This window comes from Epinephelus fuscoguttatus, linkage group LG21, assembly GCF_011397635.1.
Source record: "Epinephelus fuscoguttatus linkage group LG21, E.fuscoguttatus.final_Chr_v1".
NCBI classification, from domain to species: Eukaryota; Metazoa; Chordata; class Actinopteri; order Perciformes; family Serranidae; genus Epinephelus; species Epinephelus fuscoguttatus.
The window spans coordinates 38,267,121-38,287,747 of NC_064772.1; the positions used below are offsets into that span (position 1 = coordinate 38,267,121).

A 20,627-nucleotide genomic window follows, 5' to 3' on the forward strand; every position below is an offset into this window, starting at 1 on the left:
GAACACCGCATGCAGGCGAGCCACAGCAAGATAGCTGACACACACTGCTTACACAGGGAGTGTGACCCACGCGTTTGACTCAAAAATAAGCAGAGAAGTTGACAGTGTGAAGATGTAGCCAACATGTGTTTACTTGTGCTGTGAGAGAGCCAACTGTACGACAGCAGACGGGCGATGGGAAGATACTGAAAAGAGAATGACGACTCACGTGTGTCTCTCAGCAGATGGAGAAGTGTCAGCGTGTTATTTCCAGGAGCGACATTAAAACCAGATCTTACACTCACACTCGTCAGCTGCAGACGCGTCCTCTCTCTCAGCTTATGCTCATGATTCAGTCATTTACTGGAGACACTTCCTTCTCATTGATTTGATACAGATGTTCCAAATATGAGTCGAACAGCTGGACAAAAGATCAATGACTTATATTAAACTACAGAAATATTTGATCGTCTCTTCTCTTGTGCTTTTTAATTTTCACTGTGATCCAGTATACTGTGAATACAGTTAAAATAAACCACAGTAGATGCACTGTAAAATACCAGGGACATGTCTTGCTGACAGCATGTCACTGGTATTTTACAGTCAAATTCTCAAACGCAACAGAGATGGGACGGTAAGGGTCAGAGCCAGCAGAGCCGTTGTGTCCACGGTCACCAGAAAGACCATCAAGCTGTTGATTTACATATATAGATCCCAGGGGACATTTGTTTAAATGTGTAATTAGTGGTAGAGTTGATTTAGTTGAACTCTTAATATTGTGACAGGATCTGAATCTGACTCTGAGTTACTGTTGTTGTTGTTGTTGTTGTTGTTGTTGTTGTTCACAAACTGAAGACATGAAACATCATTTTAGTTTTTACTGAAGATTTGAAGCAAACTGTGAAACTATCACTGATTTTGTTGCAACTCTACGTTCTTAAATTAAAAATGATGTTTTTTTACTAATTTGTCATACTGTCAAAAAATATCGTTATCACAGAAATACCCTGAAATATTGTGATATTATTTCAGGGCCATATATGATACATTAGTCTGTCATGTGTTCACATAAAAAATTGATTGAAGTTGATATTTTCTAAAGAGAGAAGCCGATAATTCAGATTTTATTGTCCTTTATTGTGCTTCCATTTTTAAACTTTATGTTTTAGGTCTACATGTAAAAAGCCCAACTAGGGACAAGAGCTGCGATAAACTCTCTGTGCAACACATCAGTCCCAAACTCTGTATTAGAAATATGTTGATTTGCGTGCTCCCTATTATATGGTGCCAAAAATTTATTCTGAATCAGAAACATCTTACTGAGGTAAGTGGGACATGGTGGCGGCCCAAGCAGTATTTACACTCCTCTAACTTCCTGTTGCAGCAGCTGCACGACGGTTCCTCTGGGATAAACAAAGTCCTGTCTTATTTGACCTTATCTTAAGTTCAGGCCTTCACCGGCAGAGTGGACGTAGAGTGATGGTTAGCAGCGTGACCCACTGGGACTATCATTGCTTGGTGTGGGCATGTAAATGTCCGTCCACGGTAATTCCAACAATAATAACAAAAATGTTTTTGTGTGTTTTGTGTAAGCACCTCTCACATCACACAAGGACACTTTACAAAACCAGATAAGATAGTCAGTCAAACACAAACCAACAAAGAGCAACAATAACAGTAATGCACTGTAACAGTCTGGTGACCTGACCAGGGTGAAGCCCGCCTCTCACCTGGTGTCACCTGGGACAGGCTCCACCCCCCCAATCACCCTGTGCTGTTACAGAAAATGAATGAATGAATGAATAAAGCATGTAAACATGTAAAGCAACATTTTGTGATCCCAACTGAAGCACAGCTTTTAAACACATGGCGGGTACACAAAGTCCTTGCCAAATGCATTAACAAGTGCTGCCAAACAGGTTGCTGATGAGGCAGAAGCTGCATCTGTGTGTGTGTGTGTTGTAGGCAGCAGTGAAACTGGAGACAAAGAACAGATTTCACAGCAGTAACCCAGTGTCTTCAATTAAATATGTAAATGTGTAGTTTGAGCATTTTCTTCCAACCAGAGAGAAATAAGCTGTGGTTCAAATCAATCCCGCTACGGGATAGAGTGTGTATGAGCACAAGATGAGCTCCTCTCCGCCTGAGTGTGGGTTCATGAGAGGAAGCTCAAGCATTGGCTCGTTCCTGTACAGCCCCCTGCCACTGACTGTCCAATCAGAGGCATCATCAGCCAGGCAGAGCTGCCAGTGTGAGGCTGCACTCAGAAACAGAGCAGAGCCCTCTGCGTTAGCACGCTACACTGTCTCAGGTAGGTCCATTAACACACACACACACACACACACACATCCAAAAGTTTGCAAAGATTTTCCTTTGTGTCAGAGTATAGATCCATACTGCATTATCTGCTGCAGCTGCTAAAATGGAAATAAGCTCATGTGTTTGGTATTGATGCGGACGGAGGGATGCTGCATGCCTCCCAGCAGAGCAGAGTTATTGGGTTGACAATATGCTGTGTATCGACTAGCTGCAGTCGTCTGTGTGTGTGTGTGTGTGTGTGTGTGTGTGTGTGTGTGTGTGTGTGTTCGAGGCTTGGATGGTGTGAATAAGCTGAGAGCTTGGACTGTCCTTGCATGGAGTGGATAGATGCTTACGTTTGTGGTTAGATAACATTTTCAGTTTTGACCCAAGATGCTGATATTAGCTGATTAGAAAGTACTTTGAGAGCGTTTGTTGAGCCAAATGAAAATGTTTTATCTCACTAATGGCACCTGGCTGTGCAGATAGCTTTGGTTGGATGTGTCCAGGTTTGGAGACATCTGTCGGTGAGAACTTGTGTGTAGACATTATTATCCACCAAACAAACTCCAGCAGGTATTGTCCAGCCCTTCAGTGATCAGATGAGCAACTGAGGTTGCCAGATACAAAGGTATTCCTGAAGAGCGGCAATCATGTGTCAATCAATGAGGCATCGTTGTTCTGTACTGCTGGTGAAACTAGACGCCATCATCATCATCATCATCATCATCGTCATCATGTGTTACGTGATCATCTCAGTTGTCTCAGTGTCTCGTAAGCTCATCTAGGCTGGGCACCATGGCAACATCATCCTCACTGTGACCTCGTCACATGTCCACGTTTGGTCATGGACTTTCCACGTCCACATATGACGTCCAAGGTACCCTGGGTGTGTTGGTTGTTGACGTTCTGGGACGCCGTGTCAACTTCAGCCTGTTACATGCATTGTTTTCAAAATACACTTCTGTTTTCACAGGAAATGTACAGTTTGATACAGTCTCTTTCAAAATAAAAGCACTACGTCAGTACAACACCGCGTATTCACGTTATTTTTCCTTCAACAACACACACACACGGTTGGGTTGTACAGGAAGCGAACATCAGCCTCCCGGATGAAAGTCGGTGGTTGTTGGACCCATCCATGACCCCTCCCACCTGCCCTACTTGGACTTCCGCTGCCTTCACTTTTGTTGTTGTCATGCCGCATTTCCCCCTGATGCTACTGGGCACCGTTAAAATATAATGCCGACGTGAAAGGACGGCTTCTTTTATCGGTGTCTGACGCCGGCAGTCTTCAACAACTTTGGTGTGAGACCGTGTTTACCATGGAGTGCAGTCAGTCAGTCGTTTGTATGTTGTGAAGTGCAGAAAGGGTACGACTAATGTTATTCCATATTTTTGTACTGTCTGTGATTATCAGTGAAGAGCCTCAAACCACCAATGTGTTTGTCTGTCTGTTAGTGCTTCATGCCTTCCTACTGTCTCTGTGGCTCTCCAGTTTCAACTCGACTCAAACACAAAGAAATAGTGCATTTGTTGGGGATTATTTTCATCGGCGGATTGATCTACATGATGGTACTGTTGTGAGTATTTGGGCAGCTGGATGGTGTGTGTGTGACTGACACAGTGTGGCTCACTGATGGATTTTCCATAGTTTGGAAAATACAAATTATCGACGCGCTCGCTCCGTAAATACTTATTAAGTGCCCAATATTTTTTTCAGTGCTGCTTGTTTCGTAATAGACAGTATAAAATTATGGCACTATATTTTCAGTTTAGCCTGCAGCTGTCTTACACAGTCCACTGCAATGATTGCATGTGTGGAGTGTGTGGAGGGGGATGGAGCCACAGTATTCAAGGCTTTCACAAACAGAAATGTGTCAGTGTCTGTGTGTAGCTGCGACAAAGACTTACCCATGCACTGCCACACACACACACACACACACACACACACACACACACACACACACACACACAGAGCCTCTGTATCTTTTTGATAAATTTGTATCACTCTAAGTAAACCACCAACACCTCTGTCATTTTGTCTCATCATTTCAGCCCAGTTCAGACCAAAGATTTGAAACAACTACTTGCAACGCGCCGTTCTGCGATGTTGCTAAACCTGTCGGCGTATCATCTCTAGTCAACGACTCTCTGTGGTTCTGATCTGTAACGCTGACAGGAAGTGACCACCATGAGACGGCGTATCATCTCTAGTCAACGACTCTCTGTGCTTCTGATCTGTAACGCTGACAGGAAGTGACCACCATGAGACGGCGTATCATCTCTAGTCAACGACTCTCTGTGCTTCTGATCTGTAACGTCGACAGGAAGTGACCACCATGAGACGGCGTATCATCTCTAGTCAACAACTCTCTGTGCTTCTGATCTGTAACACTGACAGGAAGTGACCACCATGAGACGGCGTATCATCTCTAGTCAACAACTCTCTGTGCTTCTGATCTGTAACGTCGACAGGAAGTGACCGCCATGAGACGGCGTATCATCTCTAGTCAACGACTCTCTGTGCTTCTGATCTGTAACACTGACAGGAAGTGACCACCATGAGACGGCGTATCATCTCTAGTCAACGACTCTCTGTGCTTCTGATCTGTAACGTTGACAGGAAGTGACCACCATGAGACGGCGTATCATCTCTAGTCAACGACTCTCTGTGCTTCTGATCTGTAACGCTGACAGGAAGTGACCACCATGAGACGGCGTATCATCTCTAGTCAACGACTCTCTGTGGTTCTGATCTGTAACACTGACAGGAAGTGACCACCATGAGACGGCGTATCATCTCTAGTCAACGACTCTCTGTGGTTCTGATCTGTAACGTCGACAGGAAGTGACCGCCATGAGACGGCGTATCATCTCTAGTCAACGACTCTCTGTGCTTCTGATCTGTAACGTCGACAGGAAGTGACCACCATGAGACGGCGTATCATCTCTAGTCAACGACTCTCTGTGCTTCTGATCTGTAACGTCGACAGGAAGTGACCACCATGAGACGGCGTATCATCTCTAGTCAACAACTCTCTGTGCTTCTGATCTGTACACTGACAGGAAGTGACAACCATGAGACGGCGTATCATCTCTAGTCAACAACTCTCTGTGCTTCTGATCTGTAACGTTGACAGGAAGTGACCACCATGAGACGGCGTATCATCTCTAGTCAACGACTCTCTGTGCTTCTGATCTGTAACGTCGACAGGAAGTGACCGCCATGAGACGGCGTATCATCTCTAGTCAACGACTCTCTGTGCTTCTGATCTGTAACGTCGACAGGAAGTGACCGCCATGAGACGGCGTATCATCTCTAGTCAACGACTCTCTGTGCTTCTGATCTGTAACGTCGACAGGAAGTGACCGCCATGAGACGGCGTATCATCTCTAGTCAACGACTCTCTGTGCTTCTGATCTGTAACACTGACAGGAAGTGACCACCATGAGACGGCGTATCATCTCTAGTCAACGACTCTCTGTGCTTCTGATCTGTAACACTGACAGGAAGTGACCACCATGAGACGGCGTGTCATCTCTAGTCAACGACTCTCTGTGCTTCTGATCTGTAACGCTGACAGGAAGTGACCACCATGAGACGGCGTATCATCTCTAGTCAACGACTCTCTGTGCTTCTGATCTGTAACGCTGACAGGAAGTGACCACCATGAGACGGCATATCATCTCTAGTCAACGACTCTCTGTGCTTCTGATCTGTAACGCTGACAGGAAGTGACCACCATGAGACGGCGTGTCATCTCTAGTCAACGACTCTCTGTGCTTCTGATCTGTAACGCTGACAGGAAGTGACCGCCATGAGACGGCGTGTCATCTCTAGTCAACGACTCTCTGTGCTTCTGATCTGTAACGCTGACAGGAAGTGACCGCCATGAGACGGCGTGTCATCTCTAGTCAACGACTCTCTGTGCTTCTGATCTGTAACGCTGACAGGAAGTGACCACCATGAGACGGCGTGTCATCTGACCAGCATCAGGCTCAGACCTGACCTGGACTTCAGACTAAAGAATAGAATAGTGTGAGTGTCTGTTGTTTTAAAGACAAAGAAAGCCTCAGCAGCGCTCATCTTTTTCTTTAATGTTGTTATAGATTCAGAATAAAGCAGGCTGTGTAATCATGGAGGGTAAACACACACTGAATTAATTCATTAGTTTTAATCTTGAAATATCTAAATCTAGATGATCACAGACTTGTTTTCCTTGGTGAAAAGACTTTCACATCCAGTTGAGATAAAAACGTTGCAAGAGGTATGTGTGTAATGCAACATGCTGCACACACACTTCATGCCACTGACACAAGACACACTTCATTTCAAGATCCTTATTGTTCTCCTGAATCTGTCAGACCTTCAGTTTGTAGGATAAAGACCTCCTGATAATGCTGGCACGTGTCCAACACCACAACTTCAACGTGACATTTTATGAAGGGCTAAATGTCTCCATGCTCCTCACTGAGCTTGGAGATATTTATTTTTAAAGAAGTGGGCATTCAAGTGAAAATCCACAAGGTTTTTGCCTGTCTTGTTGTCAGTGGCACCCTCGCAAACAGTCATTTTGATATCTTTTATTTGGTGTACACACTGGCCCCACATGCTGCAGTAATAAAGACACTGACAGGGGATTTTTTTATCTCTTGATGAGATTTTCTTCACCATAAAATGGTGATGGACGAGGTGTAGCATCGCTGTTAGCAGCACAAACGGATGAATGGATGTCAGTCTTTGACACTGGAGGCCACTGTGGATATCTAGAGGCAGTCAACATGGCCACACGTTCTGTCTAACTCTGACCAAATAGTTTTTATCAACCACAATTTGACAACAGCGTCTGCGCAGTAAGGGTGTAACGATCCATCGATCTGGATTGATATATCGATTTCATGATTAATGACCCAGTATCATCGATGCAAAGTTAAAACATAGATCCATACTGACTCAGGAATAAATGAGCAGTGTGGAAATATTTTGGACGAGCGTCTCACTCTGCTAACTTCTCACTGCAGCAACATCAGCTGCTGTTTCAACAATGTTCGGCTAAAAAACGTTCATGCAGGCTGAAATTCAACCGAGCTGTTCTGTCAGGAGACACAGAGACTGAAACCAACGCTGAGGAAGAAGAAGTATAAATAATACATGTCATCTGTTCAACTGTTTGTAGAGGAAAAGTCTGCTAGCCGCTAGGCTACTTTATGTAATGTAAACATGCTAAAGCTAATGATGTGTGACTAGCATAAAACAACAGTTGTGTCTGTGAACCCTGACAGTTGTTACTGAGCTGAGTTTGAGACTTGTTTTAAATGATCCTGTTGTTTTATGGCTGTTTGGAGACGTTTGTCTGTAAGACACAAGTTTGTCTCCAGGACTTTAAGACACAAGTTTGTCTTCAGGACGTTAAGACACAAGTTTGTCTCCAGGACTTTGAGACACAAGTTTGTCTTCAGGACTTTGAGACACAAGTTTGTCTCCAGGACTTTCACTAAGAGCACATCCACACTAACCCAGTTTAATTTGTAAAAGCATCCTTTTCTCTTTGGTTCAACCGTCTTTGTGTCGCCCATCAAGTTCTTCCCAAACTGTCCTCAGAGAGTGTGTAAATCTGAATGCTGCGAACTAGTCCAGCCATGGGGTCCAGATTTCTTCTTACTGATTAGTTCGAGGTCAGGAGTTGTCTTCTGTGTGTTGCTCTATGTAAGGTGCGGTGCAAAAACGAGCAGTGGCGCCAGAGGATGAATGATGGATCCATCACAACGCCTTTTCACTTTGCTCATAGAAATGATCATTTCTCAAAAACTAACTTCAGTAAAGAGTTCAAATAACTTACAAAGTGTTGAGAAATACGTTATGTGTCTACAGCAAAAAATGTATTATTATGGTTTACAGCCTTACATAAGCTTTGAGCTGAGCTTGTACAGATTTTAGGGATACGGAGGGAGGCTTGCCGAGGTAACCAAATGTGCTCGGGCCACTGCTGTACTGTGCACTGTTCAGTCCTCCAGTGTTTGGGAATTGAACACAATGACACGAATTGAAAACACTAAGGTTGAATTTTTAACCTTTGTCACGGCTCTCACTGCACAGACGGGACATACACTCTTTATTAGGGGCGTGTGTGTGTGTGTGTGTGTGTGTGTGTGTGTGTGTGTGTGTGTCAATAGGAAACAGCCTCAGGGAGCCTCATCTCGTCACTTGGCTTCATCTCAATGACAGTTCGACCAATACTGCGTGTGTGTGTGTTAAACACGACTGTCCGTACACGAGGCCACCAGAGTTTGGTTTCACTCAGTTCCTACTCTGACACGACCCTCCCAGATGTGCAGTATCGAACAGTGGCAGTGGAATTTGTAGGAAGCTGTTCCCTGGACATGATTTCTTTGTGGATGATCTCCTACCTGCTGACGGTAGGTACAGGTTAGCGTTATGGTCTGTGCCCTGTGCACCATTGTGGCTCACTGATGTGTTTTAAGTTGTTTTTGGACAACAGTGCAGCTCAGGCCTGAAGATCAGGTTTTGGTCTGGTCAGCATGTCTGTAGGGTACATACGTTGTTGACTTTGGTCTTGTTATTGGTTTTTGGTTGGTTTCCAATACTCTAGTCATTGTTTTAAAGATATTACAGTCGGTGGAACTTGATATCAAAACATTTGGTGTTGAATTATCTGCTTATTTTTCTCTCAGTCTTTGTAGGAAGAGCTTGACATTAATATTTCCATGTTTTACAGCAAAGTGAATAACGTCACAGACATGGTGAAGTGTTGCCAAGGTGTTTTGAGAGAAGTGTTCGCACTCTGTTTGATGTAACAAGAGGAGCAGTTCATCACGTAGGGAGATGCATGTGATTGTCACCTTACTGACACCCGGGCCACATTTGTAATACTTGGACAACCAGTTTCTCAATCACTGTCTGATTAGTGTTATGCAACATCCATTTTGTTGTATATGTAGCACCAGAGCATGTGAGCGGAGCGGAGCGGGTGAAAATTTCCGCTCCTCGCTCGCAGACCTGCCAGTTTGCGCCACTCGTCCGCTCCGCTTGGTTCTGCGCATTCTTCGCTCCGCTCCATCATAAATTTTATCCCACTCCACTTGCTCACCACTCCGCTCAAAGAAACTGCGTCGTACTACCCTAACCTATAGGCTATTCACAAATAAAAGGGGGTCTGCCCATTTTTCCATCTCAGACTTCATTTTACCCTCACTCCTTTGCTTGAGGCGGTAACTTTCTCCCAACCCAGAGGAAACAGTCCATGACACGTGCCCTCAGATTTGGAGGTGCTGACTCTCTGACCGCTTCACACTCAGCTTCAAACTGCCCCAGTGCATGCTGGACATTTTATCCACTGGTAAAAAATTTTAGGTGACTACAATTTAACATCTCTCGGGAATTTGCAAAAACATGTCAAAAGAAAAGTTGGAATGATCTGTTGGTATTTATATTGATATCATACCAGCAACACCTTTTACCACAGTTTCAGTTTGTAGAATATGTCTCAGACATGAAAGAAATATATATGTAGATTTTTAATTCTTCTTATTTCTGTTTACGATTAAAAGGCCTCAAAGCGTTTCCGTGGAGAGAATCCATTCATTTGTTAACACAAGGCTTTTATTGTAAAATCCTGACGGCCGTTATCAAAGACAAATGTAATGCAGGACGACAGGGCTGGCAGGCAGCAGCGCCGGTACTTCTGTGCAGTGTGTGGTCGATCCAGTGTGTTAAACATACGGCCAAGATGTTGCTAATGTGACAAAGAGAACTTTCAAAGTAGGATGTTTGTATTTACCCCTTTTCCCACACGGCATGAATGCAGCACTGCCTCCAGTCACATTGAACAGTGCTGATGAGGTGGTGAGAGGGAGGTGGAGGCGGTGACAGCTGAGCAGTGGACTAAGTGTCAGGCCTGTTGATGGTTACCATGGCACTCAGTCTGTCGCATTCATGTGTCCTTGTAGGCGTTTGTGTGTGTGTGTGTGTGTGTGTGTGTGTGTGTGTGTTATAAAAACTTCCACTGGCAAAGAAGGACGTGTGACTGGTTGGTCGTGGATGAAAAGAGACAAGGAAAATACATCGCCATAAACAAATTACCTTGTTCATTTTATCATTTTTTAATATCAGTTTCTGAATATACTGATGTACATTGGTTAATTTGTTGAGAACAAAATGACGTAACAGTGGTCAATGGAAACCAAAATCATCAACCCCCTGAGGGCTGATTCAGCGCGTGTGAATTTGATCACAGCGGCTCATCATGTGACTCAGCAGTGTGTACAGCCCCCACCTGCCTGTATGACCTCCTGACAACCTCTGGGCTCCTGATGAGTCGAAGGATGGTGTCCTGGGGGATCTCCTCCCAGACCTGGATCAGGGCATCGGTGACCAGTCTGTGGTGGACGCACCGATACATAACGTCCCATAGGTGCTCAGCTGGATTTAGGTCAGGGGAACGAGAGGGCCAGTCAATGACATCACTGCCTTCATCATCCAGGAACTGTAGACTCTCTGGACACGTGAGGCCGGGTCCTGCACCAGGAGGAACCCAGGGCCCTCTGCACCAGGAGGAACCCAGGGCCCTCTGCACCAGGAGGAACCCAGGGCCCTCTGCACCAGGAGGAACCCAGGGCCCTCTGCATCAGGAGGAACCCAGGGCCCACTGCACCAGGAGGAACCCAGGGCCCTCTGCACCAGGAGGAACCCAGGGCCCTCTGCATCAGGAGGAACCCAGGGCCCACTGCACCAGGAGGAACCCAGGACGTTCACCACGGCGTCTCCAGACTCTTTCACACCTGTCACATGTGCTCAGTGTGAACCTGCTCTCATCTGTGAAGAGAACGGGGCACCGATGGTGGACCTGCCAGTCAAGCCTCACGGTGCTGGGCTGTGAGCACAGGTCCCACTAGAGGACGTGGGGCCCTCATGCCACCCTCATGGAGTCTGTTTCTGACAGTGTGGTCAGAAACATGCACACCAGTAGCCTGCTGGAGGTCATGTTGTAGGGCTCTGGCAGTGCTCCTCCTGTTCCTCCTCACACAAAGGAGCAGATAGCGGTCCTGCTGCTGGGTTGATGCCCTTCTACGGCCCTGTCCAGCTCTCCTGGTGTAACGGCCGGTCTCCTGGTGTCTCCTCCATGCTCTTGAGACTGTGCTGGGAGACACAGCAAACCTTCTTGCAACCCCACGTATGGATGAATATCCCTGAGACTGTCCCATGTCCAATGTCCCATTAAGTATGTTTACACGCACACCATATTCCTGTATTATACAGAATATCCTCAATATTCCGGTTGAGCACGAGTCATATAAACACATGCATAACCTGATTAAGGTCATATTCCGGTTGGAGAATATTCCGAATAGGCATATGCCTGTTTTAACCAGAATATTGTGACATGTATACACCTTAATCGGAAAATGCCCCGTACTGGAATATTCAGTAACGTCTGCACATACTCGATTCACAACAAATCCTGTGTTGTCGGTGTTGTTATGGTTATGGCGAGCAGGAAGAACAGCAGAACTGGCTTCGTACCTTCATCCACAGACTGTGGGGGGCTCTGGCTGGCGTGAACGGCATAAGCTGGAAGGAAAGGTCCATATACTCATTCACCTTTTCTTCTCGCTCTCTTCTTCCATTGTTGAGGACAAAATGGATCAGCAGGAGTGTTGTAGTTAAGTTGTGGTGCAAAAGCGCAAGTAGGACAACACAGGGGTATGTGGGAAACAAACATTACAGCTTCTGTTCAATGTAAACACAACTTCTTCCTCTTCTTCTTCTTCTTCTTCTTCTTCTGTACTTCCGTCAGACCAGACGCTATAGGCGTATCGCTGCCCACTGCAGGTTGAGTGTTGCATTAAATCAGAGCGTTTCTGGTGGGCCAGTAGCCCGGGGTGTTTTCAGGAATACGCTGAAACACGGGAATATGTCAATTAACATGTAAACGGAATATTCCAGTTGCTGCAGCGCATATAAACACTTTATTGGGAATATTGAATCAGAATATGGTGTGCATGTAAACATAGTCATTGACTGCTGTCACATCAGTCACAGACCACGATGATGTTTTTTAGCATCTAACTTCATGTCACATCATCACATCTCTCCTCCTGTCACAGCAAAGTGCTGCTCAGGTGACAAACTGTTGGTAAATGTATTTGTCTTTAATCAATTGTTGTGGCTCCTCTCATAGAACAGCTAAACATGTTGTCTTTTTGTCTGCTGATCTCAGACTGTCAGATTTGAAGCTCTTTTTACTAACACTGACCCACAGACAGAGCACAACAGGTTGCCTTATATGCCACTTTTAGGGCTGCCGCTTAAGATAAGATAAGATAAGATAAGATAAGATAAGATAAGATAAGATTAGACTTTATTAATCCCACAGCAGGGAAACTCACATGTGACAGCAGGTCAAAAGTCAGAAGCAGGAGAAAAAGTTAAAAGCGACTGAGTGCTGAATAGGATAAAAATATTACATCATCTTTCACACACACACAGATAGTGTGTGTGTCCATGAATGATAGCTGCACAATGATGATGTCAGAATGTCAGAAACATTCATCTCCTGGTGAGCAGGTGATGTTCATCAGGCTGTTTTACACATGTCATGTTTACAATCATGAGTCATCATCTAACAGGCAGATACTGAGGATGAGGATTTACTCAGCTGTTTGTTCCCTGGATGGATTTGGATCTGGAAAAGGCTGCGAGAAGAAACTCAACTTATATTTTTGATGTAGTATTTCGTGGTTGGAGATTCCTCCAGTAACCGACCATAGAATTAAATGTGGGACAACAAAGTGAATCTGGCCTTATAATTAGTGGAGAACAAGACGTACTCAGTGAAAACATGGAGCGATGTTAGTTTTTAATATTCAAATATTGCCTAGTGCTGCTTTAAAGCTGCCAAGTCCTCCTGAGCAGAGGGCGGTACGCTCTGTACTGTTAGAGCTCTGCTGCAGGAACTCACACACTAAGATGATTATATTGATCTGTGGGAGATTGAAGCATTATCATAACTACCACTGCATCTAAACACTAATGTCAGACTCTGCTTAATCACATGACGCAAGAGTTGGCTTGATGAGAGGAATGTGCCGACTGTGGCTGTTTCAAAAAGAGATGTGGAGGACGAGGACAGCGAGAGGATTAGAAACTTGGTGCAGACTGGACGGGTGCTGGTTGTGTTTGATGTTTGGAGTCAGCAGCCGTGGATATCCTGTTAAATACTCTCAGCTTTGGAGTGAATAGAGCCGCCAGGCCGTGGTTAGCTGCTGCCTTGACACTTGGCAGCAGGAGCTCATGACCTCAGCTGCAGGGTGAGGTGGATTCATCTCGAGCCTTCCATAGAGCGGGACAGTGACGCAGGCATCAAACACCAACAAGGACACACGCTGATACTTTTCCCCACAGGCCAACGAGCCTCTAAATTTAGTGGCCAAAGTACATGTTTAGTGCCCAAACGTTGTGTAACTTGTGACATAAAACTATCCATCCATCCATCCATTTTCATCTGCTTATCCGGGGCCAGGTCGCAGGGGCAGCAGGCCGAGCAAAGCACCCCAGACGTCCCTCTCCCTGGCAACACTTTCCAGCTCCTCCTGGAGGACCCCAAGGCGTTCCCAGGCCAGATGAGATATGTAATCCCTCCAGCGTGTTCTGGCTCTGCCCCGGGGCCTCCTACCAGTGGGACGTGCCCAGGAGGATCCTGATCAGATGCCCGAACCACCTCAACTGACCCCTTTTGACGTGAAGGAGCAGCAGCTCTACTCCAAGCTCCTAAGGCTGAGCCCAGACACCCTACAGGGGAAACTCATTTCCACCACTTGTATCCGCGATCTCATTCTTACGGTCACTACCCAGAGCTCATGACCATAGGTGAGGGTTGGGACGGAGATGGACCAGAAAATTGAAAGCTTCACTACGACGGACCGGTGCAGCATCCGCATCATTGCAAAAGCTGCACTGACCTGCCGATCCATCTCACGCTCCATTCTACCATCACTCGTGAACAAGACAGGGCAGTAACTCTCCCCCACTGAATAGATCAAAATGTCAGCACCAGACGTTGCGCTAGACTTTTTCGTCGCCGGTCATTTTGACCGACAGGGTCATAAAAATCCGGTCATAATCTATTTTTACTGGTTATTTTAATTTTCGTTTTTAAATGATAATAAAGATATTCAAAGACAATTAGTTTTCATTCGTTCGTTTTTAATAAATCCAACAAGCAAGTTATAAAGTGTGCATTAATAAGGACATGAACGAAAAGATGAACAGACATCCACACACCTGTGCCATTAGGCTTAGCGTCCGGTGTGTCCAGGGCGTTATGTAGTTATGTCTGTAGGCTCGGTGACACAAAATTAAAATTGTGATGAAATGATTATGGTATTGAAAAATGTGTTCGGTTATGCACTGTTGTGTTTTTTTTAAATTATAAACACGGTATTTTCTCCTCACGTTCCTCACTCAGTGCGTGCTGTTATTTTATTTTGAAAATTGGCCGGATTCTCTCGACTTTTCTGTGTCCGACTTCCTGTTTGGTACGATCCGCTCTATCCAGCTTGACAGAAGCGCTCATGGCTCCCGTGAAAAACAGACCAGATGCCGAACTGAAGCGCTGCCTCCACGGGCGCTCCGCTCTGCTCAGCGGCCTGTGTGGACAGTCAGATAGGTTGACATGGGCGCTGACTGAAAACTGCCTCTGCTGCTGGGCGCTGCGCTTCGGTTCTGCGTCCGGTGTTACCAGGGCGTTATGTCAGCAACGCTACATGAAGCAGATGAATGACCTTTTCTCTGCAGTGTGAAAACGGCAGCCACTTAAACCACTGACTGTGCACTCCGCCGCCAAGTGGGCAGGGGTGGTAATTGCAACCGGTCAAAATGACCGACGGCCTTCAGATTTTCTGGTCATTGTTGTAAAAAAAACGGTCAGTGACTGAGAATATCCGGTTAACGCGACCCCTGGTCAGCACTCACAAATATTATATATATCAGTCTTTTAATGACACACAGCAGTGTCAAAAACGGACGCGTTTCAGCACTGAGCTTTCCTCAGCGTTTTTCAGACTGTGAGTCAAGCACAGGGCAGAGGGCGAACCTGCCGCTAACTTATGAACTAACTTAACTTAAAACTAACTTATGTAAAAACTACAGCAGAGGCAATTTAATGCAACTTGACACAACCTTCCTCAAGTGTGACACCTCAGTAAATAAAGAGACAGTCACAGAAACATCTTAAACACATGATACATGTACAGTCTCTAATATATTATTACCTATAGCTGTTAAATGTTGGCATAATAAAAACACTGTAAAAATGTTGAGGAAATAAATAAAGATATTATTTTGTTAGCTTGATTAAAAGTAGCCACACTGAAAGATACAGGACTGACTTTAAATTTAAGCAATATCACACTTGAGGCTATGCGTTCATGTCGTTTGTGGCATGACAGTGAAATGACGTCAAAGCTCAGCCTCGAGTGTGATATTGTGATTATACAACTACTACCAACAAAATAAAATACATAACCAAAATGTGTTCATGTTGAGGGGCAGTTAAAGCTCAAAAAAAAAAAAAAAAAACTTTTTGTCTCTGTTTCCATGGAAATACAAAGGGTCTGACTAACAGCTGGAAAAGACTGACTGCTGTATGTAATGACAGCTAGTTTACTGCTCCAGCAAGTAGACTCAGACATGTTTTCTCGTCCCTGTTGACATGAGCATCATACTCTCTAGATATGTATACGTATTCAGACCGGCCTTTTTACCACCTTGATGGAATGCCCCTCAGCTGGTCCAGCATCAGTTACCACAGTGATTTATCTCGGTAAAGAGAGAACCAGCCTCGTAGAGACCTCAGTCAGTGTCTTGACTCGCTGCATCGTCGCCTGGTATTATATTGCAGTTGCAGTTGTACAGAGGGTGGTGAGCCGCTCGGCACCTCACCAGGCGGAGCTGCTGCCATCCACAGAGCACGTTTACACCCAGCGGTGTCAGAAGATGTGTTTTTTTCTCTGAGACTTCTTCTCCTTCATCGTACTCACTCGGGTGATTATTTAATTATTTACATTTTGCTCAGAGAAACAAGCAGAGGCACCAGTCCACTATTTCATCTGTGTGCAACTGCATCGTCTTGTATTTCTATATTTCTGTGTCCGTCAGAATACGTCCTGATATAAATCATGTAATAAGCATCCCTGTGTGTATGTTGTTTGTTCAGAGTTTGATTCAGTCACTGGGCAGATGTTGGCGTTCAGAGAGTGCATCTTGAAATTGAAATGTCAAGGAATTAATGTAGCCAGTTGATTGTTCTCACGCTGAAAAGCAATAGTAATTTAAATGTCTGTGAGTACGTGAGTGCAAGTGTGAACATGGGGACTGTGGCGCTCAGCCAATCATCTTGCAGGGACACTCGGCAGTGTGTGGGAGGCAGACCCAGCCCCGCAGTCTTACATAAGAACAGACATAATGCCATCTAATTCAGCTGCTTTTCATGTGCCTTCTTTCTGTCTGCACATAACCCATTTGACTCAGGGAAACATAGCGATGGCAAGCACCCCCCACCACCGTCACCCTCCACTGCTACCCCCACCCTCTGCAGAGACATCAGAAAGTGTTTCTCCACCTGACAACTTTAGTCTGCTGTTTGCACTTCGAGACTTGTTGAAGAGGATTTGCCAAAGTCACATTGTGGTGATTACATTCACAATAACATCATGGAGTGTTATTTAGCCGGTCCAGTGTTCGTGTGTGTGCTGCTGATGATGGCAGTGAGGATGATGATGAGCTCTGTCCCAACAGAGAATCTGACAAGTCAGGGTCTTTTTGTCAAGGTTGAACTCATGAACAATTTTGTAACACTGTCTATCAAGTTCATGTCTATAACGCCTTGTTATGATAAACTTGTGTCAAGCTGTGGACTGTTCTTCATCCTGATGAGGTTGATTTAGTGAACACTAACCGGTGTTTCCCCTAAAACACCACACAGTGTCTGTATGCACTGATGAAACCACTTCACACTCAATGCTCACTGTTACATTCATGGTTTACTGCTAACCTGACAACCAGCTCAGCTGCCTGTCCTGAGTGCAGACACACCGTCTCCCTCTCATCCTTCGCCACACACACACACACACACACACACACACACACTGCACTGAACGCTTCTGTAGAGGCTGTGATACACTCTTGTTTTCTGACAGTGTTAACAAGCTGCAGTTCAGCAGTGACAGGTCCCAGCCTTATGATGGAGCGCTACATTAGGCTATATTTGTCTTATTTATTTTGTTATTTATTGACAGGATGCCATAAGAAATATGGCCTATAAACCACAGTTTAATGTTGAAACTTTCAAAATCAATGAAAAAAGGGACGTGCACTATGATGTAGTTCAGCAGGAGGCTTGTTAAATTAGCCTCATGATGTTACCTGAGAAGGGCGCAAATGTCGAGCTCACTGAAAAGGACAGAAGCTGAATTAAAATCACCTCGTGTCAGTTTTTCTTTTAGTTGTCGTGGTTATGAAATCAGTTTGTGAACATCTTGTCTTGGCCGCAGTCATCACACAGACATTTCCGGCAGCAGGTGCTCTCTCATATATACAGGAACACATTTAGCTTACTTACATCTTTGTGTTACTACCCATACAGTGATGCAGACACCAAGGTAATTTTGTTCAAGCATTGCTGAGTCAACATGTGTTTTACTGTGTATAAATGAGGGCGTGTGTTCTGCAGTGAGGTTTAAATGGTTCTGGAAGTTCAGAGTGGAAGCTGCTCCGACACACTGACGGTGATCTCCACCTCAGAGTTCTTCAGTATGAAGGTCACAGAGCGCTGAAGAGAAAAGAGTCTTTTGGAGGGTAGTTTGATTCAGCTACATCGAATTCAGCTTCTTACAAACACGACTCTTTTCTTCAGGCTTTAAATGCTGCAGGGCTGATTTTATATTTTCTCTTGTTACTTTCTTATCAGAAACCTTTAATTTAACCTGTGATCCAGCTAAATGTTTTATTTCCTGTTGGTTCAGAAATAAAAAATTTTCAGAAATAAATTTTTTGTAATTTGTAAACAATAAAGTTTGTGTATACGAGAAAAACACAGTGAGTTCATTAAACAGTCACGTACTAAAACTTGAAATGATCCTCTGAATGAGCTTTAAATATTCATGGAGCTCCGCGCTCCTCCTCTGCACTCTTGGCACAAGAGATGTGCATCACTAAACCGCATTTCAGATTTATTTAAATGAATTATCAGAGCCGCGGCGTGGGAGATCTGAACATGATTTCAAGTTGAGTGTAGTTTTCTAAAGACGTGTGGAAGTGGGACAGCTAATTGGCGTCTGTCTCCACCGTCTGCACCGGGCAGCCAGAGGGTTTGAAGGAGACGGTGTGATTTCACGCCAGACTAGCTAGCTTGTTGTTCAACTAAATGGTGGGTTATTGCCTAAATGAGATGTTTAAATAGTTTAATTTCATTTCAGTTACAAACAATACTGAGGCTGAGGGCAAACACTTGTTACCTGGCTCTCCATGAAGGCAGGTCACAGGGAGACGTGATGCTGCTCTGCAGGACGCTTGATTTAAGTCTGTTAGCTGTGGTGACTGTGACGAGGGATGTTGATGAGGGAGGAGCAGGGCTCCTGTGATCCGGCAGAATGAAAACTTAAATGTGGCTGTCAGGTGTTAGAACACACTTTTAAAGGACAATAATGCCATGCGCCAAATGCAAACACTAAAATATTATAAATATTAAAAAGGGAGACCATCTCGTCAGAAGGCAAAACAGCAGGTGCTTGAACACCACCTGGGCGCCTGCTAACCCCCAAACTCCACCAGATGCGTGTTGGTTGCGTCTGCGCTCCAGAACGGCAGCAGAGCCGGTCCGTTTCAACTCTAGTCAATGTGTGTGTTTCCACCGGCTGCGGCTGTGCTGCGTTCCGGCTCCGTCACAGCTGCAGTGCTCCGGAGCCCTCCGCAACAGATACGCAGGACTTCTGTTTTTGCCGGATGCCGGAGCACCACGCAGCAATTCAGCACAGAGCAGATCGTGCGGGGCAGGAAGTTGTGCACAGAAACAAAATAAAACATCCGGTTAATTTTCAAAATAAAATATACAGTGTTCATGGCGGATCATATTTCCCTGCACTACACCTTGAACACGTCATAATGGGCGGAGGCAGGCCTGAAGTCAACAGGTCAGAGGTTTCCAGACGTCATTTCACCCCGTTGACACCATGGACGAGGAGATGTTAATCATGGAGGTGCACCCAGATGTCTTCCTACTACTCCTCTGGTTTTGTGCTTCTGTTTATAGAAACTACATCTTGTTATATCGCAAGATTATACGTGAATTCACGAGATCTCGCTGGTCCTCGTGACTCCCGCTGTCCGGTGGGTGTTGATGGACGGCGTAGCACGCAGCAGATAGGCCCGTCTTTGAAGTGACCGAACAGCAGTCGCATTAGTTGTAAAGAGCGAAAACATTCATTCATTTTTACTCTCTACAGTGTAACACAGTGTACTTTCAAATCATTTTGAATCTGACTCTGCGCTCTCTCAACTCTTTATTTCTTTATGTATTTTTAACCCTGAACTGGTGTCCCGTTTACGTTACTTTTGTAAAATGAATATTACATGATCCCATATGCTCATGCTCACAAACCTGTTTTTTTAAGGTATATCTTCCACAGACCCTGAGAGGGTTTGTATCTTTGTCACCTTTTGCCCCCCTGACAAAAAAAAGTTACACTTTCAGTTATACCCATGTACATGTGGACGAGGCCTCAGATAGGTCAAAGAGTATTTCGATGTAAAGGCTGATTGAAGGCTGGATGGACAGTAAAGATTTCATGTTATTGGTTGAATGGCTGTGCGCTTTTGTCCAGGGCTGGTCGGCCATCTTTGAGCTTTCGTAGGCTCAGTCACTGGTATTTGTTCATTTATAAAGCCATACTGGGTAAATTCCCATCATAACAGAGATGTGACTGTAGCTACAGTCTGAGATCTCAACACTTAGGTTTGTTGTCTGTTCCTGGTTCTAGCGCCGAGCTAAGACAGAGAGCTTTTATGTGCTCTGCTGCTCTCACCTGGTAAAAACCTTCAGGAAGAGTTGAAACTACGTGGACTGGTCTCTGCCTGATTTTAAATCTCTCCTAAGTACCATGATGAGTGAAACGGTTGGTTCTTGTAAATATTTCTAAATGTTACTGTAGATCTTTAATGTTTTTATTTTGTGTGCATTTGGCTCTAAGTTTTTGTGTGCTGCTGTCTTGGAAAGGTTTCCCTTATAAAAGAGGTTGTTGGTCTCGACGGACCCCCCTGGTTGAATATGGGT

At 44.9% G+C, this 20,627-nt stretch overlaps 1 protein-coding gene across 1 annotated transcript in view; it reads left to right on the forward strand.

Annotated features, from left to right (window-relative positions):
• Nucleotides 1–2,215: 2,215 nt before the first annotated feature.
• palmdb (palmdelphin b) overlaps nt 2,216–20,627 on the forward strand; it is a 28,595-nt gene continuing 10,183 nt past the window's right edge. Inside the window, exon 1 of the mRNA XM_049565509.1 lies at nt 2,216–2,290. The gene's annotated coding sequence lies outside the window, so the exon portion shown is untranslated. The remainder of the gene's footprint in view (nt 2,291–20,627) is intronic.